General features: G+C 36.4%; 1 protein-coding gene across 2 annotated transcripts in view; it reads left to right on the plus strand.

Annotated features, from left to right (window-relative positions):
- The window catches only part of TMEM117 (transmembrane protein 117), a 394,057-nt gene that overhangs the window by 9,679 nt on the left and 357,641 nt on the right, over window positions 1-26,737 (plus strand). The window lies entirely within an intron of this gene.

Below are 26,737 nucleotides of genomic sequence, written 5' to 3' on the forward strand. Positions count from 1 at the left end.
AATCTTATTTAATGAAGACATGAAAATTGCCCATTCCCTATAAACAGTACCTTAGTATCATAAATAAGTCAAAATGGGCTTTAGGATGTTTATTTTGAGCCTGTTCAACCCCAGAACCCTATGTTAGTAAGGGATCTCTTAGTAGTAGGCAATAGAACAAGAGACTAAGTTAGTTTAAGAGAAAAAGATAACTTACTAAGGATTTTGGGATATTTCACAGAGACCAAAGATAGAATTCATTTTAATAATTGGGATGAATGGAACCAGGACCTTGAATTCTATCAGGATGTTTTTTTGTCTTGACGTCTCTATCATATTTTTAATTCTCTATTCAGACTGAAGATCATTTTCTATCTACACAGAAAGACTGCCCTGACTTGCTAGATCCCAAGTTTAAACTCTCAGGGAAGAGTCTGAAATTGACCCAGTTTGGGTATGGTTTCTGTCTCTGACCGAATTGATTTTGGTCGGGAGATGGGTGATATTTATCCAACAAATATTCATTGATCAGTTATTACATGTCAGGCACTATTCTAGACAGTAAATCAAAAAGGCAAGTTTAGAAGTTTGGTTAGCAACTTACATATGTAGTTTTTTCAATCTCTACTTACTCCTCAAAATATGGCCATCTGGTTGTATTATATAAATATCTAAAATGTTCATACTTTATATTTATTTTACATATACATAATTTCAAAAAGTTTGACGAGGAAGTGGAAGAAGGAAATGGGAAGTAGCTAAAAATGGAAGGACTAAGGGTAGATTTTTTTTTTTTTTTTTTTTTTGGTGGCGATGGTTTTAGTTCAAGAATGAGATTGATTGATATGCTTGTTGTTGGGGGGGGAGGAGCTAGATTAAAGTGCAGGTGAAATTATAGAAGACAGACAGCATCTTTGAAGGTTTCTTTGGTTTGTGACTTAGGATACATATAGAAATGGTGGCCTTAGAGAGGACAGGAAGAGAGACCCTGATTCCTCAGAAATAGTCATAAGTGAGATAAAGGTTGGTTCTCTAACAGGTATGATTGAAGTGGAGGAGTGGAGAGGTGTGTGCTACCATCTGGTGATCTCTTTTTCACTATGAAGAAGGAAGAGGTAAAGGTAAAGATGGAGAAGTTGGGTGATACAAGGGGTTTAAGAGAGTAGTCAACGTTTGGAACAGTGACCTGAGGGACTGTGGAAGTGGTCAGACTAGAGACAAATGAAAAGTTACTGATTATCACTGAGGGATGTTGAGGTTAGTTCCTATCAATTTGAATGACACCAACCTGAGCTGTTGAACAGTTTTCTCTCTGAGAGCTCAGTCACCTGTAACAGGATTTGAGAGTGACTCATCTGGGTGGGGACTGCTCAGGCTTGCTGGATGGGAAACAAAGGATAGAAAATAAATAGAGTGTTCTAATAAAAGAGTTGTTGATTTGATTAAGAGGGGGTTCTGGCTGGACATGGAAAAGGGGTGAAGAAATGATGATCTGGGAGGAGTGGGCAAGCGCCTTTAGATTTGGAAGAAACTGAACGGGTGTAATGAGAGTAAGAAAAGTGAAAGAATGGATGGGTGTGGTTAGATGACAGGCGGTAACAGAATTACAGTCATTCCTTAGTGGTAATTCCCAGCTAGGGTGTGGTCTTTAGAGAGTGGGTGCTAAAGTAAAGTGGAGTTCATTGACACAGAGGGTATCTAGGAACTGGGCATTAGTTGGGCCATCTACCAAACATTGAACAAGCATGGTGTCCTGCATAGTAATCATATGGATAAAAGTAGTTATCGGGGTCAGGGAGAGGGTCCATTTCCAAAAATGGGTGGAGGGTGCTGGACAGACAAAACAATAGATACCCATCACAAGCAATGACTGGATATGTTTGTAACCCATTCAGGAAATTTTCTCAGTATAGAAAGTCAAAGAAAACTTATACCAAAATATCCAGTTTGGAGAAAGGCTTTCTGCCTGTATTAAAGACTGATTGAGAATCATATGGTCAATATGATTGAGACTCATATTAATATATAATATTAATAATAAGGTCAGATCATTTGGTTTTGTAATTGCTACCTTTTGTTAAGTTACTCTATTGCAAAGTCTTACCTTTTATACTAAAATCACATTTCAGTCATAGCTTACTTTTTAATTTCCCTGTTGATGTAAATAATTCAGCCCTGAAAGTTCACTCTGATTTCAAGTGGTATCTTGAGTACAAATTATTATAAAATAGTGCTGCAAAAGTGTGTCTTATTAGTTATTTCTTTATTATTGCTTACTATAGGAAAGATTCTATAATGTAGTCAGCTTATCACTTCTATTTGGCAATATGGCAATATCCTTTTTTATTTCTTTCTTACTAAAAATCTATGAAATTATATTGGGTATTAGAGAAAGAATGATAACCTTCTGCAAATTTTGGTGATAACTGGACTCCTAACTGAATTTTCTAATGAACTTAAAATGTGTCTTCTCTTTCCGTCTCCCTCCATCTTCCTTTATAGGCATTGATTCTTCCTTCATTCACAAACTTTTGATCATTTGCTTCTAATAGTTCTCTCCTTCCCAATTTCATTCTGGATTTTGCTATTGGAATAATTTTTCTACATGGCTAACTGGCTCCTGTCACTTATAGAATATAATTCTAACTCCTTTGATTGGTATCCAAAGCTTATTACGGTCTACTCCTACCTGATCTCTTGGCATTCCACACTGTGCAGAAGTATTTGCTGGTTCTCCAACAGTGGGGGAAGGAGTTAGACTGAAGTGGAGATAAAGATATCAAAAAAAGAGAGCATCTCTGAAAGTTTCTTTGGTCTGTGACTTAGGACACATGTAGAAATAGTGGCCTTAGAGAGGACAGGAGGACAGACTCCGGTTCCTCAGAAATAGCCTCTGATCCTCTCGCATGCCTCTGCCTTTGTATGCATGCTCTCCGATGCCCATCATGCTCATCCTCTCCTCGGTAAGTTGGCTAATTTCTCTTTCTCCTTCACATCCAAGTTCAAGCATTAACCTGTCCGTGATGCTTTCTTTAACTCATGTCTGTCTGTTGTCTTCCCTTTGGCTTCCACTTGTGTCTACTTGCACCAAAGAGAGTACATCAGGGAACTCTGGAACTGATAGCTATGCAACAGTTTGGAAAAGAATCCAAAATTTAATGCAAGCATAAAGGTTGTTTTTATTGGCTTGGAATGTGATAAATATCCACCTTTGTTCCTAAATAACTAGTACTTACACATAATTCATTTTTTAAAGGTTATAGTTAAACATTTAACAATTTATAGATGCAAGCTTGTGGTAGGTGATGGTGATAGTAATGATGGTGTATGTATGTTTAGAGGAGGGGATTGTTAATGACAAGCCTAGACAGTTTTTTACAGAGATTGGAATGGTTTACAAAATAATCAGAATCATTTTGTGAGATCAATTAAACATTTTTTTGTAATTCTCTTATGAAATGCCAAATAAAAATATTAAATAGAATGCCACTACCTCTTTCATTACCCCCTTTCATTTCATTAGTTTGTGAGTCTTCCCTCATTTATTTTATTATGGAAAAGGTCTTCTAATAGTCTCCAAAAGGACAGCACAATATTGCCAATTTAAAGCATGCATGAGGAAGAGTGAATGATTCTGTGAGTGCACAATTTAATCTAGTTCATTGATTATAACTTTTATTTTTAATGAGACATAAACATTATATTTTGTGGCTGTTTTAGTTAGGAACATGAAACACTCTTATGGTTTATAATTTGTAGTGAGAATTGTCCCAAATGAAAATGGCAACTCTTAAAAATTGGAAATTTCATATTATCAGAGACACAAATGATGAAGTACATTTTAAATTATTTTCCTCTCATCTTCGCTGTATGATTGGAATAACGTGAGAGAGTTGGTTTTCCTACATACTAGCACTAAACTTTTATGATTTCACACTGGTCACAAATCTTAAGTTTCCCAAATATGGAAAATCACTTAGAAGCACATGTGAAATCAGAATTGATATATTTTAGAAAAATTTCTTTAGATTTAATATTGAATATTGTTGAGGTAAGTATTATGATAGAATTTATAAAAATTGGATTCCATTAGAATGTCAGTTTATATGTTTCCAATGCCTCTCTCTTCCATTTGTTTGGAAAATCCCATTAAAAAAAATAAGCATGTGCTAAAAAAAATGTGTCTTAGCCTTTGGAAGATTATACATTAGAGATATCCATGAATAGAGAAATCCAAAATTATTATGCTAATGATAAAACTTATGTACTACAAAGGGGAATTTAATTTTTTGAGCTTATTCAAGAAATTATTCCTAAAAGTAATTGAAATGATTTACAACACCATATATGTTTAATACAGTAGGAATAGAAAATGAGGACCACAGAAAAGAGGGAAAACATATATATTTAATGAGTTTTGTTACCGTCTTGGTTTTGAGCTTCCTTGGAGCCTGGACTAAAAGAGAAATGTGATGCATTACATATTTTCGAATATCAGAAATGTTTGTACTAAATTCTGGAATTTCCTTGCCCTCAATTCTTGTAAAGACTTTTTTTTTCCCCTTTGCTTTGTGTAGGAGACACTGAATGGTGACATGGGAAATGCAGAAATGGATTTCATATCTTGTGTCTTAAGGCAGACTTTCACTAAAGTTTAGAGTGTAACTTAAGAGTATAAAAGCAGTTCCATGATGCTTTTAGTCCCTGAAAGTAATTCTGTGAAGGGCAAAGTAATTAAGGTCTAGGTAATGCCTTCTGATTGAGTAACGTTATCCAAAGATGAATCTTAGAACATCAAGATTATGAAAAATGTTTTTCCAGCAAACTGCTCCTGCTATTTGTCTTCCCTCTTTTTCTTTTTTTTTCACTAACATATGTGTATGTAGAGCGTCTATTAGTTGCAATTTTCTTTTCATTGTGGATGGAGGACAGGCCAACTCAGAATGAATTGACAATTACAGCATATGAAAAGGATTCTTAACCTCTGAATTTTACCTCTGTTTTTCAAAAGATATTTGTTTGTATATATACCATATTTCCCCGAAAATAAGACCTAGCCGGACCATCAGTTCTAATGTGTCTTTTGGAGGAAAAATTAATACAAGGTCTGGTCTTATTTTAATATAAGACCCAGTCTTATATTATTATATTATATTATATTATATTATATTATATTATATTATATTATATTATATTATATTATATTACCGGGTCTTACATTAATTTTTGCTCCAAAAGACGCATTAGAGCTGATGGTCTGGGTAGGTCTTAATTTCAGGGAAACATGGTAGTTATTTATATCATATTTTTATTAATGTGTAGCATCCCAGCCATACCATAAGCCTCATGGGAAGGGACTATATTGTATTGCTTATAATTTAATCCTCAATGCCTAAAACAATGCCAGGAACATAGTAGTATTTGATAAATTTGAGTGAAAAAATAAATTAATATCTTTTTCATGTTGTCTTTGCCAATGTTCATATTGCCTTTTTATTGTAAGCTATCGAAGGGTATTCATTTTTTTCATTCATAAAATATGAGACATGGTCTCTGCTCTTAAGGAATTTAAAATCTGGTTAAGGAGACAAGATATATATGCATGAAAAATTAATTACTCTGATAATACAAGGAAATGCGTATCAAGTATCAAATGAATAGTACAGACTGTGATAGCTGAGGGAATTCAAGAAGGGAGATCGTGGTGGGCCAGGAAGGCAAAAGAAAACTTTGCTGCCGAAGTGGGATCTAAGCTGAGTCTGAAGCATGAGTGGGGTTAAAATAGTCAGATATGATGCAAAGAATTCATTACAAATTTCAGGTCATGGGGTAGATGGTGTGAGTAGAAAAGATGAGAGCAACTTAACTCTTTTTGGAATGAGAAAGAAACTGAGGAGGTCATCCTCATTTTGACTGGAGTGAAATGTTTGTGTTAGGGAAGAACAGGAGATGCAGTAGAAAGGTAGGTTGAGTCTAAATTCTTTGATCTTTCAATGCCAGTCTCAGACTTTGGGCTTTATCTCTTCCATTGTGGTATTTGAATCAAGGAAATTCTTTGAACAAGATGGGAGATGACGACAAGATTCATCTTAAAGCAGAATCTAGTAAGAATTGGAGACGGTGAGATTAGGGGAATAGAAAGGAAGTAGGACAGTATTTTTGGAGCTTCTTTCGATCATTCAAGCTTGATATTGTTTGGGCCAGTCTGGAATAGGGGTGGAACAATGGGCAGTAGGATGGGGGTACTTGGAACCCCGTGAAGCTTCAACAACTGATGGGATGTGAGGAGATGAGGATAAGGGAGAAATTACAGGTAAATAGGAAGATTGGGCTGTGTGACTAAGAGGATGATTATCTTATTAAGAAAGGAGAGAAAATCATTAGGAGAATCCAGTTAGAGAGGATAATGAGTTCAGTAAATGATGGGTTCAGGTAATGAGAATGTAGGCGCTGGCCCATTTACCTCGAATAGGGTTCAGAACAGCACAGGATGGGTTTACTAAACTTAATCCAGGCCGACTATTTCTTATCCAAACCTTGAGACTAAATACAGTTTCAGAACTCAGTGCCTGTGCCTATATTTAGTAGTTCATCCTACAGGGTTGAGGAAATACTCCATCATCAAACACATTAATATATCTATAGCGGAATATGTATGTAGTCACATGAAGTGGTATAAAGACTATAAATAGCTTCAAATCAGTTCAGGTTAGGTTTTGCTCCTAATGAATTCAGCTTGAGTCAGGTCTTGCCAACAAATCAGTTACAAAGATCAGAGTCTTTTGGATTTCAGAACTACAGAAACTGGATAATGGACCTATGCTTGATGATAATCAACATTTCATATACATATTTGGTTCCCCCACGATATCGAGTTGCATGGAGATCATGATTCCTTTTTAGAAGCTTGTCATTTAAAAAAAAAAAAAAGAATAGCTTGACTAAAAAGTAGATATCTATAAAAGAATACATGTTGAAAGTGTATTTTTTATGCTAATATTATCATAAGGAGTTTGCTATTTTCTGTATACCTATGTCCGTTTTAGTTTTAAACAGGCAATTCTGAATAAAGCATTCTCAATACATCCAGAAATTTAACAATACAAATTCTAGAATCATTTTTCTTTTATTTAACAAAAGGCTGTTGTTTCCCATAAAACACTAAATAACTCAACAATGTTTGTCATTTAATGAATTTAATAAAGCTAAATGCTTGTTTGTTTTCTATTGTCTTAACTTATATCTAGTTTCAATTTTTTTTGTGTTTGAGCTGCACATATTATTTTATCATTTCAAAATAGAAAAGATTCAATCATTCTGGAAAGTGTGGGCAACATAGTCATGGTGATACAGGAACATCAAAGCACAAAGAAACAGGTTGAATTATATATTTAGGAAGGAAAATCATTATTTTAATGCAGTGATATAAGTATGATACGCTCTCTTGTGTTGAGATCTGAGTACCTGAATAATCCGAATAATATAAATGACCCTCAAGTTTATCCTGAGAGTTGATAGTAAATTTAAAAAGTGTATATTTATTACTCAGGGTGATTGTCAACAATTGTTTATTTTGAAAATTGTACTATCAAGGTAATAAGGACTTTATTTTGGAGGAATTGCTTGAACAAATGCTATATATATATATATATATATATATATATATATATATATATATATATACATATATATATATATATGTATATATATATGTATATATATATATCCAAATGCTACGTAGAATATCTATAATATTAAGGTTTGTCCTCTTAAAACACAGTGTTTGGTACTCATGATATATATTATTTAAATGTTTATTGGCATCTTCATTCTCAACCAATGTATACTGAGTGCCAGGATCTTCATTTTTCTTGACACTTGAATTGTAAACGTATAATTCCTTTTGTTAGAGTAAAATAATTGGAGAGTCAGAGTGACTACAGAACTCAGGTTAGAGAAAAGCATTCATCCAATGCTTGGAGTGTCCTTTAACATAGAGAATAAAACAAAGCTTTTGATATGAAAGGTTAGGAAATGTAAACTAGGAAATGATTCATATTTAGCGTTAAAATAACCCCCCAGGAACACCCCTCTTTATAGGGAAATTTTATGTCTAAGAGTTATTGAATTTGGTAGCCCTTTACGAAAAACTTATCCATTTACTTTAATGTTGTCTCTCATAGAGGGAAAGGAAGGTGACGCCGGCAATCCCGTGTATACAGCTATTTCCTCCCACACCTGCTGATTAGGTGCCTTCATTAGTTTGCAGTGCAGTAAGTTATGCATCCATCAGTACTAAAGGGCAGTCAACTGCAGCTTTCCGTGTGCTAGGATCACCTGGCTGCTCTAGTTCCTACCGGACAGTGGATACAAACACTGTAAAAGGATACCTCAAGGACTTAATAAAACTAACTCAGGTTAGAGCATTGTCATTAAGCGGTTGTTAACCAGGTACCTGTCTAGTTAATTTTTAGTGTACTTGATAGAGGTGAGTCATTCAGCAGGGAAGGCACCCGTTCCAGTCATTGCCTCCACTCCTCATTTCCCATCTATGGGAGGTCATGGTAGAAATGCCTTCAGAAAGCGACTATCAGATAGAATTGCAGCAGGTAGACCCACCACATGGTGCAGGGAGAAACCACTTCATTGATGAGTGAAAGGTAACTGGCCAGGGGTAGAACTTGACAGCTGGTGAAACAACATAGAGTAAAATGGGCAGTGACGAGTGCTTGATCACTTAATTCTTTAAAACCACATTGATAGATATTCTGTTTGTTTGTTGTTGAAATAACAAGGTAAATAAATACTCCTGGGTGGAAGAGGAGGAGTGTGATTTGGGAGGACACTGACAAATACAATTTCTCCTTTTTTTCTTTTCTTTTATGAATTCCTACAACTAGAAGCATTTCTTGAAGATGTTTTCACTGGGTTATTGTGCTACTTGGGAGGTGTGATGAACTAGCAAGTTTGTTAGCTATTGACATCATTGAGAGATGTAGGTCCAGAGGGTAAGACTTGCTAGGTGGGAGGGTGTAGGAGGGTGTTCTGATAGGGTAGCTGTGTTGCTGTGCAGGATTCTGGATAGAAGGGAAGGCCTTTAGACCTAGGGGTCCACAGGGGGTTGGGCTGGAATAAGGAGTGCATAGCCTCTCCAAAGACAATTCTGGATAGAAGGTGGAAGGCCTTTAGAAGATCTAGGGGTCCACAGGGGGTCACGCTGGAATAAGGAGTCCCTAGCCTCTCCAAAGACAAACTTTAGATGCTTTCCAGTGGTGGCTGTGAAACTGTATCTTTGCTTCTGAGTATTGGTGGTACTCAAAGCAGTTCTGTTGTTTTTCATTTGTATTTCTATCGTGACCATGGCCCAGACTTGTTGTTTATGGGTAAACAAAAATGTGCAAGGTTGATTTGCCTGGCTCCAAGGTCACCACAATAGCCAGCAGTAAAAATTGGAACATACACTGAAGCCTCCTGATTCTCAGACAGGTGCCTTTTCAGGTATCCCAGATGGTGAGCTGGCAGCCAGCAAGTCTCAAGTGCCTCAAGGCTGGGTCGTGTTAGGCCACTCCCTACAGCTTCGCTCCACTTTGTGTTCAGGGATCTTTTCTGGCACCACCTCCTGCCCAACCGGCCCTCTTTTTTGGGTAAGGAAAGTCATTTAGACCGCACAAGAAGCTGTACAGTCTCCGAACAAAGCCTGTCATTGTTGCTGCTTGAGCAGCTCTCCACACGACGCTTCCTGCCCTTGCAGCCATCAGTAACCTTACATTCTGTGCTGGGCTTCTCTTGATTCAAGAGAAATGTGATTACACATTAAGATTTCCCTGGGCTAGTCCATGCTTGTTATGATACTTTGTATGTCCTTGAGGACATGCCATTGACATGGATAGACCAGCTGGTAGAAGACAAGCGAATACACACATAAACTCAAGAGGGCGAGTTTGAACTTACTCTCCGGCTGCCCAGGGAAGTTAATGTTTATATTGTAAATTTTTTTAAGTTCCTATTTTCTGCTGCCTCAGCATCCCCACAAACAGGCTTTCCCAGTGTGATAATGCTTCCCTTTGTTGCCCTTCCCTCACTGTGACCTCGTGGCATTCAAACACACCAATGAACTCCCCTTGCATCTTTTGCTTGTGTGCTCCTGGTAAAGGCCCTTGCCTACGGGTCCTTAATCTCTTGGCTCCCCAGCTGCTTGGCTGAACCTGCTCCTTTGGCCCTGCGTGCCTCCTCCTCTCAATGTGGCCCCTTTGAGCTATGCAGTGATTCTCTCTCTCTAGGACTTGTGAGTACAATGAATTTTCCTCCCGTGTCCCCTCTTGTGGCCACACGAGACTGACCATCTCATGAAAGAATACAAAGCTATGTTTCTTGTTCTTCCCAGTTCATTCCTATTTGAACTGTACCCTTTTTCAGCATCATCAGTGACAAACGTATCGAGTACCTATCATTTGCAAAGAACAGTACTAGATGCCGTGAGTCTCTGTCTTTCAGGAGATTGCAGTCAGTAAGGAGATTATGAAAATACAGCTGTAATATAACTGCATTGCCAGCATATAATAATTGCCATATGAGAGCGAGGGACAGTCTATGCCGAAGGGGGCAAGAAGACATTCCCAACAGAAATGGTCAAATAAGGCTTCATAGTAGAACTTCATGGGAACCATAGCATCTCAGGGTACATAGATTTAGTGAGAGATTCCTTGTGACAATTTCAGCCAGTCTCTGAGCACCTTTAATAATAGCGAACTCACCATCTCCTAAGTTTGTATCTGATCACAGTTTCTACAATAGTTCCTGGGTCTGAGTCTGAGCTGTGCCTTCCACTCTGGTAGAATTCTGTTGGATGGAAAAGGAGGGCATTCGAAACTGGAAAAATGGCAAGCACAAAAGTCATGAGGAAGGAAAGGACAAATGGTTTGGGGGTAGATTGTAAATAGGGCACTTTTCCTCTCTCCGCCGATTTGGGTGTAGTGGAGCCAGCAAAAGGAAGGGGCAAGGCAGATTGTGGAGCGTCTCGAATTTTAGGTTCAGGAGCTTAAAATTTATTCTGAAAAAAAAAAAAACACACACACAAAAAAACAGGAAGCCATGGAGCGTGTCCCTCCCTTTAAAATGTTAAAGTACAAAAGTAGTACAAGCTTGTTGTTTAAAAATCCCAAAATATGGGGAATCAAAGAAGAAAAATAAAAGTTTTTGATCACAAGGATAACAAAATCAAAACAGGAAGATGAATGCAGAATGACTGGCCTTGAGGCAGGGAGGTGGGCCGCAGTCTCGGGTACACCTGACCTCTAATGATGGAGGTTCTATTTAGAAGTGGTAATGAGGATGGAGTGGAGGAGAAGGAAGCGAGGGTGTGAAAGAAGACCTGATAGCACAAGCGCTCTGTTCTTTTTCCTAAAACCAACATCTTCACTTTAAGAACTTCTCTGAGTCCATTCCTATCATTTACTGAGCATAAGGCATATCAGTCTATTTCTGGAATTGGAAACTTGTTAGCAGTAGATCATCCTATTTTCTTTTCTAAGTTTGCTGAAAGAAATGAATGTACTATTCTGGTTATTTTTAACACTAGAAGAGGCTTTAAGAAAAAGCAGATTTAGGGTCAGAGATAAATATATGATAGGCTGTGAAAATAGTGATGCCACTGAATCTTTTTTGAAGCTTAGTGTTTACTTGAACTTGTTCCCTCTGTTGAGTCATGCTCATTGACTTTTTTTTTTCTCAATTCACTTGCAAAACATGGGAGCCTTAATTATATAGCATTAATAAACACATTTTTTTTTTCATTCAAGAAATACTTATTGAGCATAGTCTAGGCTCTGGGGATCCAGCATTGAACAAAACAGAGTCCCTGCCTGATTGAAACTACATTCTAGTAGGAAAAGACAGACGATAAACTAAGAAGTCATGTATTATGTTAGAAGGCTATACATGCTGTGGGGACAAATAAAGAAGGAGGGCTGTGGGGTGGCATCTGAGAAGTTGCCAGAATTCCTTTTCTGACAAGGGAACATTGGAGCAAAGACCTGAAGCAGATGAAGGAACAACCTAAGTAGCTTTCTGGGGAGAAGTTACCCAAAAAGAGAGCAGGACGAGGGTAACAGCCGCAAGCAGTCGTGTACTTTGAGTGTCTGATGACCAGCCAAGAGGCCAACCGCTGGAGCCAAGTGAGCAGAGGAGAGTAGAGGTGGAGTTGAGATGGGATAGCACGATCATAGGCATTTCATTGTGAAAAAGCCCTTCCCCCTTGAAGTAAAAGGAAAATACTAATAAATACCTCTCTATAACTTTGAGAATTTAGTTTCTAATATAGACATATGTATTTAGAATTGTTTTTTTAATGAAACCATTGAGCCCTGCCTCTTAGTTTATGCTGAAGTAATGCACAATCAATGATTTTTATTCTGATAGTTTCTTTATTCTTCTGCACTCCCCACTAGGCTCCTTTATGGGGGTGCCCACTTCACCTCCCTCCCTCCAGTGGGACATAGAAATAAAGAAAGTTGCTTTTTTTTTTCTTTTCAATGGTCAGTGAGTTATTTATACTTTTAAAGAGTGTCTTTAGTCTGTACTTGTCCCTCATCCATGCCAGCAGTGCTGCTCTGAAATGGTATTTTAGTGCTGGAGGTGGGGAAGGCGGTCCCAGAGGCAGCAGTTGCGAAGGGAGTCAAAATTGCTTTTCTTTGAGGTTCTGAGTCTCAGATCCTCCCCCTCCCCCTCCCTCCATAGAGTAAGGAAAGCATCTTTCTTTTTCTAGGGATGAATAAATGTTCTGTCCCTATGAGGGAAGGTTTTAGAGATGGGGGTTCAAAGTCCTTCCCAGTTTTATCCCCATTATAACCCCAGTCATGAGGCTATTAGTTTAGCTACTTGAAAAATGACCTTATCCATTTATATCTAGGTTGCTCTTCTGCTTCTGTTTAGAGCCTAAACAATTAGTGGATTCTTTCCCCTCCACTGAATTTTGTATACACAAGCAATTAACCATCCATGTTTAAACCAGAACAGAGAATTTACTTAATAGCTGAATGCTAGATGGCAGATCAAAATGAATATGAAAGAATATTTTTCACTCTTTTTCAGAAAACTGTCAGCAGTGGGTGGAGGAAGATCTTCAGGGAGCAAGTCTAGATATTCTAGACTTAGAAATACAAGAAAGGTTAATAACAGACGTTATGCAGTCATTCAAGAGGTAATTCTAGAGTGCCTGTTATGTGTACGGGAGACCCAGTTCTAGGAACTGAGGATACAACAGTGAACAGTAATAAAAACAACAACAAAACATTCAAGGTTATTTTTTTTTTCATATGTCATCCTTCTGGTGGGGGAAGTATAGACAATTATGATTATTCATACAGTTCATCAGATATTTCTGTCTCACCCATCTGTGGAACATGGTGGGGTTGTACTTCCTGGTCTTGTGATTAGTTCTGGCTGCTCAGACGTGAGCAGGGGGGATGTGTGGACCTTCTAAGCTAGAGCATTTGGTTGCACCTACTAGGCAGTCCAGCTTTTTACCCTCATTGCTTCAGCAGCCAGCAGTGTCCCACATACTTGTTACTCTCCTTGCCTGAGTCCCAACGTGAAGGCTTTGTGGAGTAGAGCTCTTAGTGGACCCTTAAGGGACAGGTAATAGGACAAAAGGAGGAACCTTTGTTGTTTAAAGCCATTGAGATTTTGGAGTTGTTATTGTGGCGTAACCTAACCGATCCTGACGGATAGAGAAAATTAAAAATCAACAGTTTTTAGAAATAGACCATTTCAGATAATGATGTATTTTATAAAGAAAACAAGACAGGGAGCTGTGACACTAAATGCCTGGGCTGCAGTGTGGAGGCTCCTCTAAATAGGGTGGTCAGATTAGCTCCTTTTGAGGAAGTTGGATTAGAACTGAAACCTGAATGATGAAGGAGTTAGCCAAGTGAAAATCTGGAACAAGTGCACTGCAAATTTAAGGAACGGCAAATGAAAACAAATCTGAGTCGTAAAAACATTTGGTACATCAAGGATGTTTGTGGAACCTAAGGAGGGAGAGGGAAGAAGAGGTAGGTAGGACTTAATGACGTAGGACTTGGTAGAGCATGTAAAGAAATATTATTTCATCTTAAGACTAAGCCATCTTAGGATTTTGAACAGAGGAATGACATGATCTGATTTAGGTTTTTATAGTGACTTTTCAGATTGCTCTGAAAGAATGGTTATATGGGGGAAAGAAGGAAAGCAGGAAGACTAACTTCTAATTGGTAGGAAATTTCTGTGTTAGTCTTTTGTGAAAGAGTATGGTGATTTGATTCAGGATGGTAACCGAGGAGGTGGAAAAAAGTAGATGGAATTAGCATTCATTTTGGATGTTGATCCCACAAGATTGGATGATGAATTGGATGTGGGTGATAAATTTAAGATATAAGGATAGGGGTGTGTATGTGTGTGTGTGTTTGAGCAACCGGGTGGATTATGTTGCTATTTAATAAGGTAGGGAGATTGGGGAAAGAAAAGATTTGTGGATTAAAAAAATGAAGCCTCTAGCTCAGGGCTGGTATAGCAGTTGGGATGTAATGAAGGAAATCTTGAAAAGGGCCAATGCTTGACAGACACGGTTTAACAAAACCGACACAAGGAAAAATAATCTGAATAGCTGTATGTCTATATAAAAAATTGAACTCATTATCAAAAAAACTCTCCACAGAGAAATTTCCTGGCTTAAATGTTTCCATTTCTAGTGGTCTTGAGGACTTAGTATTATCCCCTAAGCAAAAAGGAAAAATCAAGAGTCATTTATATTTATTTAATTTTGTATAATACTTATTACGTGTTTGGCATTGTTCTAAGCACTTTACAAATAACTTGTCAGACCATGTATATGGTGTTAAGGACATGGGAAGAGGAAGGACAATTTGAAGAATGATTGTTTCCTGTAATATATACTCAACAGAACTCAATGTGTCTGGCTGTTTTCTGCCCAGTGGTGACAGAAATTTGTGGGCCAACTGGCACGTGCTTTCCAATATGTGCTCTGATGGCCTATTGAATAATCAGTGTCTTTCTCATTTTCTCTCTGAATGCAGAACAGAGTACAGTTGTTAAAGCCTAGAATATGAGGCCCAATATAAAGCCCACTGGAATGGTCTTTGTTCCCTGTTCTTGTCTCATCCTTTTCTGCCTTTCTAACTCACGCTGTCTATTCTCTTCAATCTCTATCTGTCAAATCTTATCTGTTCTTCGAGTTTATTCCAAGTATTACCCTATGATACGTCCTATGATTCGTCTTGCCATATGATTTGTCTTGGTATAAACCCTCGTCATCTTGCATATTTCAGGGGTTTAAAAAACATTTCTCCCCGCCCCCCTTCTTCCACTTCCTATTGCTCAGGGCAGCCCAGCTCCAGGGAGAGCTAGCTGTTGTTCACTATCTTAGCTGAGGAGGGCACAGCTCACTGGCCCATGTAGAAATCAAACTGGCGACCTCAGCGTTAGGAGCACGGCACTCCAACCACCTGAGCCACCTGGCTGGCCCCTAGAAACATTTCTTGAAAGCATTCCATGAGTAGATAAATGAATGAAGGCAGGGGTCTATGATGTTAGGTGATGCACAGAAGCAGCCTCTCCTTTGCAGTTTCATCCTCTCTGGTATCAGTTTTGCCATTGGAAATTAACTGAGTAAAACGTCTGTCTAATTTGGCTGGCTGCACAGAAGTAACTCATGTTTCGTACAACTATTACAGAGCAATTTTGTGACACTTGAGAATGGATTGACTTGTTACTGATTTGATTTGATAATTGATGTATGCCAGCAAGAAACATGTATGCAACATGTTTCTTAAAATGTTCACTGGAGACATTTTTTCAAGTATTTATGAGGAATCTTTTTTTTTTTTTTCTTGGTGGTTACAGCACAGAACTTGATCCTATTGGTCTTCAGCAGTTCACTCAGGTGTTATTCTGATAGAAAAACACCACAAAATATCAGTTGATGAGCTTTCAGGGTCTTATCTTAGTTCCTTCATTTCTTAGTCAACATATTTTTTAATATTTAAGTATATAATTGTGCTTAATCTTAAATGAGAATTGCTCAGAGGTTATTGATGTAAATAAGTGTGGCAGTATCTGCTATTTCATGGGGTGAGTTGTGACTAAGGCATTTGCAAGCTCCCTATCTTCAGAACCACCTGCTACCTATCTCTGCCGCAGGCTCATTTTCCACTTTTGGCTTATATCCTGTAGTAATCAAGGATTGGCTTGGAAACAGTACTGGCACAAACCATCATTATGAACACAAATACTACTCTAAAAATAAACGAAAAAAATTGTCTGTGCCTCTAACCACAGAAAACCTATGACTAAGGCATTGAATTTATTTGACCAATGTGGAACTCAGTGACACAGCAATATTAAGAAGTAGGAAAGTTCTTTTTTTGCAAGGCAATTTCTTTTGGGTATCTAATTTGCTAACTTTTAGATAAGAATTCCAAATAACTTTCTTTACAGAGTTTTTGTGTGTGTTTTAATGTTACCAGACAATTAGCTTACTCAAGAATGGAAAATCATAAATCATTACATGACATCGTATATTGGAAGAGGTTGAGCATGATTTGTTGATAATCCTCCAGTTGCAAAGGTAATTTTGAATGTTTCCATACTCCAGTTAAGACATTTAAGATAACGTATTTTGTCACTCTCCCATCAAGTAGTACTATGTCTTGCTTCATGGTGCAAAGAAATTGTCATGAAATAAAATTTAGCCAGTTTTTGAATACACTTAATGGCATTATGCAATTTTTATAATATCCACAGATTATAGCTTACTTCTCTAGATTCTTTTTTGGAAAAGGAGAAAGAAAAGAAATGATGATACAGATGAGGTATTTTACTGCATTTTTATAAAATACATTGAAATAGAAGATTATAAAGTCAGAATCTAAAATGTAGAAGCAATAGTCAAAACAATATAGGAAGACCAATAGAGAGCTGCATCAAAGATGCCATAGGAAGCAAAATTTTAAAAATAGGTGCTCAATAGAGATAAATGCTTTAAGAAAGACAGAAAGATGTTGCAAAAAGAGTCATTAAATGTGGTGATAGTTAAAATAGAGACAACAGTTTGTCTCTACTATTGATGTAAATAATAATAGCGGTAAAAACCGCTTCCATTTTATCCTTTTTATGGTATGATAATACTTTATAGATTTGAATTCTCAAAGTGTTATCTCAAAGTTTAAAAATGAAAGAAAAATCTTGAGAGTGTAATGCTGAGCGAAATAAGTCAGACAGAAAAAGCAGAGAACCATGTGTTTTCACTGATATGTGGTATATAAACCAAAAACAACAAAAGAACAAGACAAACAAATGAGAAACAGAAACTCATAGACACAGACAATAGTTTAGTGGTTACCAGAGGGTAAGGGGGGTGGGGGGTGGGGGGTGGGGGGTGGGAGATGAGGGTAAGGGGGATCAAATATATGGTGATGGAAGGAGAACTGACTCTGGGTGATAAACACACAATAGGATTTATAGATGATGTAATACAGAATTGTACACCTGAAATCTATGTAATTTTACTAACAATTGTCACCCCAATAAATTTAATAAAAAAAAAAAGAAAGAAAAATCTTATTTTTCTTCTTTTTAATAAGCTTAGTTTAGTATGAGCAGGTACATTTACTAAGTGCTCTGCAGCACAGGGATTATTTTAAAAGTTAATTATTTGTTTGAGAATCTAATCAAAACCTTTTAGTATATGAGAATATATTTACATTTTACAAATATACCTGAAATTCTGTTAACTTGAATATATGATGTAAAAGAATCAAGCTCATTCAACACATTGAGATGTTCAAAGTTCTAATGAACGTTGTTACCAAAGTATAATAAAAATATTGAATCTGCTATTGTTTTTGCTTGCTATAGATACTAGCCAAAAACTGAGGCTTATGCTGAGGCAGGAAGACATTTCTGTTAATTGTATATCATTAATAAAGAAAAAGAAACTTGCTTACTTTCATTTTATACTTTTAAAGGTTTCTTTCTTTACTATTTCTACCTATTTTTACCGTATCCTTTTTTCCAGTTGGTTTTTCTTTCTTTCTTTTTATGGTAATTTCCTGTGTCTTTTAATACTTAAGACAATATCAATACTTAAGTTTTTGCTATTTTATTTTTGTTTTTTCAATTCTTTTTATTCTACCTTAAAGTTATCTGCATATACTTGTTTTCTAGTTCATTTATTTTTATTCTTCCAACCATATTTTACTCATTTATCATTATAGCCAGTGAGTTATAATTGTTTTTGCTACTAGCTTTTAATCTGAGCTATATGAAAAATTCATGTACCTTTTTCACTCACTATCTTCTAGTCTTTTATTTTGATTTTTTTCTTCTCATTTCTTTATTTTGTTCTTATTTTCCTATCCGAGTTGTTCTCACTTTGATATTTTTCTCTTTGGACTAGTAAAACTGAAAGTTCCTATTGTATAACATTGTAAGAAGGACTGACAATGATGAAGACGAGAACATTCTGCTTTTCCACCACAGTAAATAGGAAAGAATTATGGAACTTTAATTTGTCTCTTTTCTTCAGGGGTGAAAGGTCAAAAAGACATAAACCATATTAAATCCTGGAAGATAACCTCATCTCATCTGTTTATCTTCCTCAATCTTTACTCCCACTTTTTGTTTTTAATCCACACAGGTTCTTGGGTAGTTGATCCTGCATTCTTAGTGTTCTTCAGTTTAAGTCCTTTGTTAGTACTTGGTACACAAGAAACACTCTGTATATATATATATATATATATATATATATATATATATATATATACACACACACACACGCAGAGTGAGAGCTAGAGAGATAGATATGTATATATATACATATATCTATATCTATCTCTATATCTCTATATATTGAACTGATATATATATGTATATGATATACATATATATGTATATATGTATATATATACACACATATATATATATATATATATATCAGTTCAATTAATTTAAGCTACTATCTAATATAGTGGCTTCTTCACCATCTAAACACGCACTCAAACCCCTCATTTCTGTAAGGGTAATGGTGGTATCGAATTGGACCCTGTGGAATGGAGTGAGGCCAGAACAACCAAAATCATGCTGGGGATGCAAGTGGGAATTATGTTTTCTCACGACTAAATAGCATTTGATATTTGGTAAGTGTTCTCTTTTAGTTTCTCAAGTAATAGGAGAGCCCCAAGGGAACTGAACTGAACTGGTTAATATAAACTGTATTAATTATCCTCTGCAAAGGACAAACTAGCTTCAACCATTTAATTGGAAAAAGGGATACAGTAAAAATAGGTAGAAACAGTAAAGAAAGAAACCTTTAGAAGTATAAAATGGAACTTTTTGTTTTTTAATGATATAAAATTAACAAAAATGTCTTCCTGCCTCAGCATAAACCTCAGTTTTTGGCTAATATCCATGGTAAACAAAAACAGTAGCAGATTTAATATTTTTATTACACTTTGGTATCAAAAATAATTGTTAAATAAGAGCTTCATTAGAACTTTGAACACCTCAATGTGTTGGATGAGCTTGATTCCTTTATATAATATATTCCAGTTAACATAATTTCAGCTATATTTGTAAAATGTAAATATATTCTAATATAAACTTGTAGACTATTCGAACTTGAATAACTTGTTGGTGTCCTTTTGATTGATTTAGTCCCTAAGGGTAAAACACTCATTATTTCAGATTCCCTCTCCCTCTCGTACCCCTCGCCCTTCCCCCATCTCTCCCCCTCTCCCTCCCTAAGATGTCATCTGGGGGTCTGGTAGAAGAGTATGCCTTTCATGATTTTCGTGGTGTCCAATGGCTCATCCGGTCCCCATGGCCTTGTCCCTTTATTCTGGTCATTATTTGTCTTGCTGGCATTTATGGTAAAGATTAGCAGCTGATATAACTCTTGCTTTGGTTTCTCTTAGATTGTTCACTTGTGGCAGTATCCCTGGCTGATTTGGCTGTCGGGTCTCTGACATAGTCATATTCATCTGTTGTCTCCTACCTGGGGTGTCTTTGCTGTGGCTGCTTAGCCTAGCAATGTGCTCTCAAATTAGTTTCCTGAGGTGTTGTTCTGTCAACTCTAGGATCATTCCGGAACTTAGGCTTATCTGCAAAAGGTGGTTTTCGGGGGCACCCAGCTCGTTACTATCTATTTGCCAGATGGAGGACTAGAGGATGGAGAAGGCCATGCCTGCTTCTTACTACCTCTGCCTGGAAGTAGCATATATTATTTCTGCTTATATTCTATTGGTGAGAATGTTGGAATCTGTTTTTTATTGAAATATAATTGACATACAACATTATATTAGTTTCAGGTGTACCTCAAAATGACTCAACACCTGTAAACACTGCAAAGTGATCACCACAATAAGATCAGCCACCATCTATCTCCATAGAAAGTTATATATTTTTTTTTATTGTGAATTTTCAAGGTTTATTTTCTTAGCAACTTTCAAGTTTGCAATATAGTATTATTCACTGTAGTTACCAGGCTGTACATTATATCCCAATGACTTTATTTTATGTATGGAAGTTTGTATCCCTTGATACCTGTCATCCATTTCACTCATCCTCCAACCTCCCTCCCCTCTGACGACTATCAGTCTGTTCTTTGAATCTGTGAGTTTAGTTTTGTTTGTTTATTTTTATTTATTTATTTATTTTTAGTTTCCTCCTGGAATCTAAAAAAACATATGGTATTTGTCTTTCTCTATCTGACTTATTTCACTTAGCATAATACCCTCAAGGTCCATTAATATTATCACAAATGGCAAGATTCACTCTTTTTTATCGCTGAGTAGTATTCCATTATATTATATACCACATGTTCTTTACCCAGTCATCCATTGATGGGCACTTAGGTTGCTTCCATATTTTAGCTATTGTAAATAAAGCTGCAGTGAACATAGGGGTGCATATATCTTTTGAAATTAGTGTTTTCATCTTTAAATAAATACCCACAAGTGGAATTGTTGGATCATATGGTAGTTCCATTTTTAATTTTTGGAGGAACTTCCACACTGTTTTCCATAGTGGCTGCTCTAATTTGCATTCCCACCAACAGTGCACAAGGGTTCCCTTTTCCCCACATCCTTGCCAACACTTGTTATTATTTATCTTTTTCATAATAGCCATTCTGTCATGTGTGAGATGTTAGCACATGATTTTGATTTGCATTTCCCTGATGATTAATAATGTTGAGCATCTTTTCATGTGTCTGTTGGCCATCTGTATGTCTTCTTTGGAAGAATATTGGAATCTTAAGATCTGAGTCTTAATTTTCTATCACTTATTTGCTCAGTAATGTTAGGCAATTTATAGAACTTTTACAGTACACTGCACATGATGATACCTCACAGGCTTGTTAGAAAGATTAAATTATACTATTTCAAATGTTTTTTTTGCCTTTGACCTTCTCTCTCTACCTCTCAAAACCCCTCTTCTTACCTTTCCTGAGGTCCGTTCTCCTCCTGCTCTCACAGGCACATAGAGTGATTTTTCATTAAGGTGCTCCTTTTTTCAGCACTATGCTTAGCATAGTGCCTGATATATAGATACACGATAAATATATGTATTTCCTTTTTTGAATAAATGACAAACAAAAATATGAATTAATTATACTTAATCTTACTGTAGGAAATAACTATTATTAGCATTTTGGCATATACTTTCCCTCATTATCTTTCTTTTTGAAATTATTTTACAAAAGTGAAATTCAATTAGGTTATTTTATTTCTTATTTAGCACTATTTTATAAACATCTTTCCTTGTCAATAAATCTATATTTTCACTATTTTTAAGGCACAGTAAACACCATTTTAGTGTGTGCTTAGTATTCATTGGGTGTGTCTAACATGGTTTAATAGTTTTCTTGAATTTTCAGATGTTTCCTATTTTCCTCTTTTATAAAAAGGTTCAAATAGTCACGTACATACAATTTTTAAAAAAAATCAAGGCTCATTTGTTCATTTCTTTAGGAAAAATCCCTAGAATTGACATTGCCAAGTCAAAGGATAGGAAAATTTTTAATTTGCTACTTATTGCCCATTTGACCTAAAAACTTTGTTTTTTAACTTGAAAAAATATCCGTTTATAAAAAAAAACAGCCATAATCTTTGACCTATTTAATTGGGAACATTTATTGTATAGAAATAAAAGTGGTTTTTATATAAACGTATATGTAACTCTTTATTGGGCTTTATTTGAGGTTCCAAATCCAATTCCAATGTGTGGGGGACAGGTTTCCCCACATCAATAAGCAGTTCTCCAGACACCAGCTGCATGTCCTGCCATTCAACTCAATTTTGACATGATTTACCTGGAGATAGCATCAGATTCCATAGGTTAAGGATTGAGTCCTACAAGGCTGCCGCTCCCCCCCCCCCAACACACACCTCTTTCAGAAGCCAGTTGTGAACCAAGGTTATTACCTGTGCTTCTGACCCTCTGACTATAAATCATAGGTTCCCACAAACCCCTCCGTAGATCCAGTTAATTTGCTAGAGAAGCTCACACAACTCAGAGAAACATTTTACTTACTATTATAGATTACTGGTTTATGATAAAAGGATACAACTCAGGAACTGTCAGACTGACGAGATGCATAGGACCAGGGGCTGGAGGGGGAAGGGTGCAGCACTCTCAGCATCTACATGTATTCACTAACAACCCTGGAAACTCTTAGAATCCAGTCCTCCTGGATTTTTATGGAGGCTTCATTGCACAGACAGGTCATTGGTAACTGAACTCAACCTCCAGTCCCTTTCTCCTCCCCAGGGGTGGTGGTGGTGGGGAGAGGGTGGGAAATGTAAGACTGAAAGCTCCAACCCTCTAATCACTTGGTTGGCTCCTCTGGCAACCTCCCCTGTCCTTAGGTGGGGTCCAAAAGTCACTTCATTAACATAAGAAAAGACACCTTTATGGATCTCATCACTTAGGAAATTCCAAGGCTTTTAGGAACTCTGTGCCAGAAACAAGGAGGAAAACCAAGTATATATTTATTATAAATCACAATATCACAGGCTTGTAGCAGCCAACAGCTGAAATCAATGTGAATGATCAAAAATAATAAAAAAGTTGACTAAAATGTAGACCACCCATGCTACACATTGTGTAACCATTGAAAAATATCTACTGACTCATGGTGATGTCTGTGATGCTAAATGAGAAGCACAAATTGCAGAGTAATGTGCCTGGTATGATTCTATTTTTGTAAAACCAAAGAGCAAAAAATGTGAGTGCGCGCGCGCACACACACACACAGTCACCCTTTATGTATGTATTTTGTTTATTTGTTTGAACATAGAAAAAGTTGTAAAAGGATACACTCAAGTTTTTGAAACTGTATCTTAGTAGGCAGTGTGTGTAACTATCTTTGTATTGTTTCACATGCTACAATGGAGAAATTTTACTTTTGAAACGAAAAGTTAGTAACAAAAGTAAAGGAAAAAATATCACAGCCCTAACAAATTGTGCTAACTTTTCTGCAAACTGCTCTCTAAACTAGAGAGCTTCCTGCAGTCCCCAGAGGAATTGCAGGGCTTTGAAGAGTGTGCCCTGAAGTCAGGATGACTTTTATAGTTAACTTAATTGTATGTTGTTATTTTACACAAGGTAATAGCTAAACTATTGGGATTTCTCCAGTTATTGATGTTCTCAGGGGGAACCATTTTCAGAAAGGCTGCTGACAATATGGTCAGTTCACATCCTGGCCTGGTTCATGTCAAACAACTGATTTTTCAGAAGAGGAAATAGAGGATGAAATAGCAAAAGTGTATCAATTTAGGAAATTGTTTTCAGAAATAATCTATAATTTTCCATCCATAAGAAGGAACACATTTTGTATTAGCGAAAAATATAGAATCAATTATGGTGAAAACAACAGGGTACAGCCAAATGGGGTGCTTTTGGTAACTCACTAGATTTATGGAAATTTTGATTGAAATTTTGTCTTTTTAACAGAAAGCAATAAGTATTAGATGGACAAAAAAAAACACCAAAAACCAAAAAAACAAACTTTATGTGTCTTAGAAATTTCAAAGCCTGGTAGTACTATATAAAAATCATTTAAAAATGAGAAATTTTAGTAATTTAGGGAACTAAAGTAAAATAAATACTGTATTTAGAAAAGTGAAAATGGTTATTGCTCATGGATTAAATCTTGCTAATTGAAAGTCCCTGAACAGAGATGGTGACACAGTGACTTAAATATAGTAGGTGATCAGTTTATAAATGATATTTTGAAAATATTAAAAGGAGTTCCTGGGAAGCTGTGCTTATACTTTATTAGCCAACAAACAAAATATTTGAGTTAAATTATAAATGCTAATCATATATATATATATATTTTTTTTTTTAAGGAGGGCGCAGCTCACAGTGGCCCATGTGGGGATTGAACCAGCAACCTTGGTGTTATCAGCACCACACTCTAACGAACTGAGCTCACTGGTCACCTCAATATGGGTCTATTTTAGAAGCACATCTAGTTTTATCCAAAGCATATGCTGAAATTATTCTACTCCTGCAAAATTCTCAGAATTTAAACTTTACTATAATTTCAACGTAAGTCATAAGTAAGTGGTGACAGGTTAATAAGGCAGATTTTATTTTATATTTTCTAAAACTTCATAAGCAAGAAAAATATTTTAATGTGTTTTATTTTATGACAACGAAATTGAATGTTGAAATAGAAAGGAAAAATTTCCATGGAGACCACCATGTATAGTTCTGTACATAATTTGCTTGCTGCCTGTTGGTGAGGTCAGTGGAAGTGTCATATCCCTCTGGAGCAATTTTTACAAGCTGTCCTGGTGCAGGTCCCAAAGCAGTAAGTACAGTGTTTTGCTATTGGGTGAGGCATGTGTATCAGTGTGTGTAGCTCACATGCAGAGGGGTCCCGTTCCTGCACCCTCCTCATTCTGGGTGTGATGTGGGCTGTGGCTTCTCCACAGAGTTTGGATTCTCAATTGTCATCTTGCTATAATTTAAGGAGAGCCCTGGCTCCTCTCTGCAGATTTCATCAGTGTACATTTTATCAGTTTGCACAGTTTACAACATTCATTTATTCGTTTATCTAACTCAGCTAACTGTTAATTTGTTTCTGCTGCATTGGGGGCACTCTATCCCCAGGCCTTTCTGTGTTATCTTGAATAATTGAGAGCGTTCTGGTACATAGAGCCACACTACTGTGGAAGCTGCCACTAAGCCTCCAACAGGCTCCCTTCACTTCACCAAGATTGAAAATGATTCCAGCTGGCTTGGAAAAAAAAAAAAAAAAATTCATGAAGGCTGTAATAGACCCTTAGGAAGGAAATCTGTTTCCACCAAGACAGAATGATTCATATGTAAGGAATATAAATTAAAGCTTCCTTCAAGTCATTGGAGAGTCTCTAATGTTTTTCAAGTAGCATTTTTTTTTTTAACAGGTCTTATTTCATTGACTTTTAGTGGGTGACTTTCTGAATCTTAGTTTTGTCATTTATAAAATGAAGTAATAATACCCGCCCTTAATTCTACAATTTTGTGAGGAACATACAGTTAGGGGGATGTGAAGTCTCCTATAAATTATAAATTGTTCAGCATTCTACGGCATTGTTTGATTTGTGTGTATGTGTGTGTTTGTGTGTGTGTGTTTGCCTTTTCATTACTTTTCATAACTTCTTGAACTATATCCTATTACTTGGATACAACGGCATATAACTAACCATGTTAAATGGTTACAGGACTTTTAAAAAAATGTAATTTCTCACTAACTTGAATTTTTATCTCTTTTATTCTTCCTATGCAGAAAGAATATCAGCCTGTCAGTTACTCATGTCCAATTTCCAAATTATCTTGCAGAATGAAGTAAGTGAGGCCTTGCAGAAATTTGGGAAGCATGAGTAACTGTAGATGAATGCCAGCTCCTTCTGGGTGTGCAGTTCCTAAAGAAAAAGTTATGTGGCTCAGTTTCAGTTAGGGGTGCCTTGGAACTGGGTGCAGGGGTCCCTGAAAACCTGCTCATTCACAGACCCAGAGACAGTGCTTTTCTTTAGCCATTTTTCCACTGAGCCAGAGCTGTGTGACCTCTTGCTGCTGCAGTTTCTCAAAGTGATTGTATTTCACTGCTCTCATAAACACATCTTGTAAAAGAAACAAGGTTGTCTTTTAAACCTGTGCTCCTGCTGGACAAGAAAAATAAAACCCAGTGTCCTTTCAGGACCTTTTGGCCTAATGAGAAGTCAACCCTTTTCATTTTTGTGAAGAATGCTTTTGTATCAACTTCCCATTCTTCATGTGGAAATACAATGTATTATGAAGAAAGAGAATCAGGATTAATAAATAGGCCATTTTATACTTTTGTTATCTGGGATTCAGAAAGTTCTAACTAAGCAGAACTGGTTAAATAGAGAATTCTAAGACCCATAATGAGGAGAGATATTTGTTAAATTCACTGTTTAATGCTTGCTTTTTTTTTGTCAGAGGTGATAAACATTTTCTTAAATTTATTAAGTTTTTTTTTTTTAATATTTCTTTGTTATTGTAAAAGCTGTTTTCTTTTTACAAGATTTTTATTAAAAATATAGCTAACATATAATAGTATATCAGCTTATCAGTTTCAGGCATGTACCATAGTTGTTCAACATTTATACACCTAAAGAAGTGATCACTGTAAGTCCAACACCCATCTGACACCGTGCTACGCTATCACATTATTATTGACTATATTCCCTAT

The sequence above is a fragment of the Rhinolophus sinicus genome, chromosome 1 (genome assembly GCF_057876585.1).
Source record: "Rhinolophus sinicus isolate RSI-liver-muscle chromosome 1, RSI-T2T, whole genome shotgun sequence".
Taxonomy (NCBI): domain Eukaryota; kingdom Metazoa; phylum Chordata; class Mammalia; order Chiroptera; family Rhinolophidae; genus Rhinolophus; species Rhinolophus sinicus.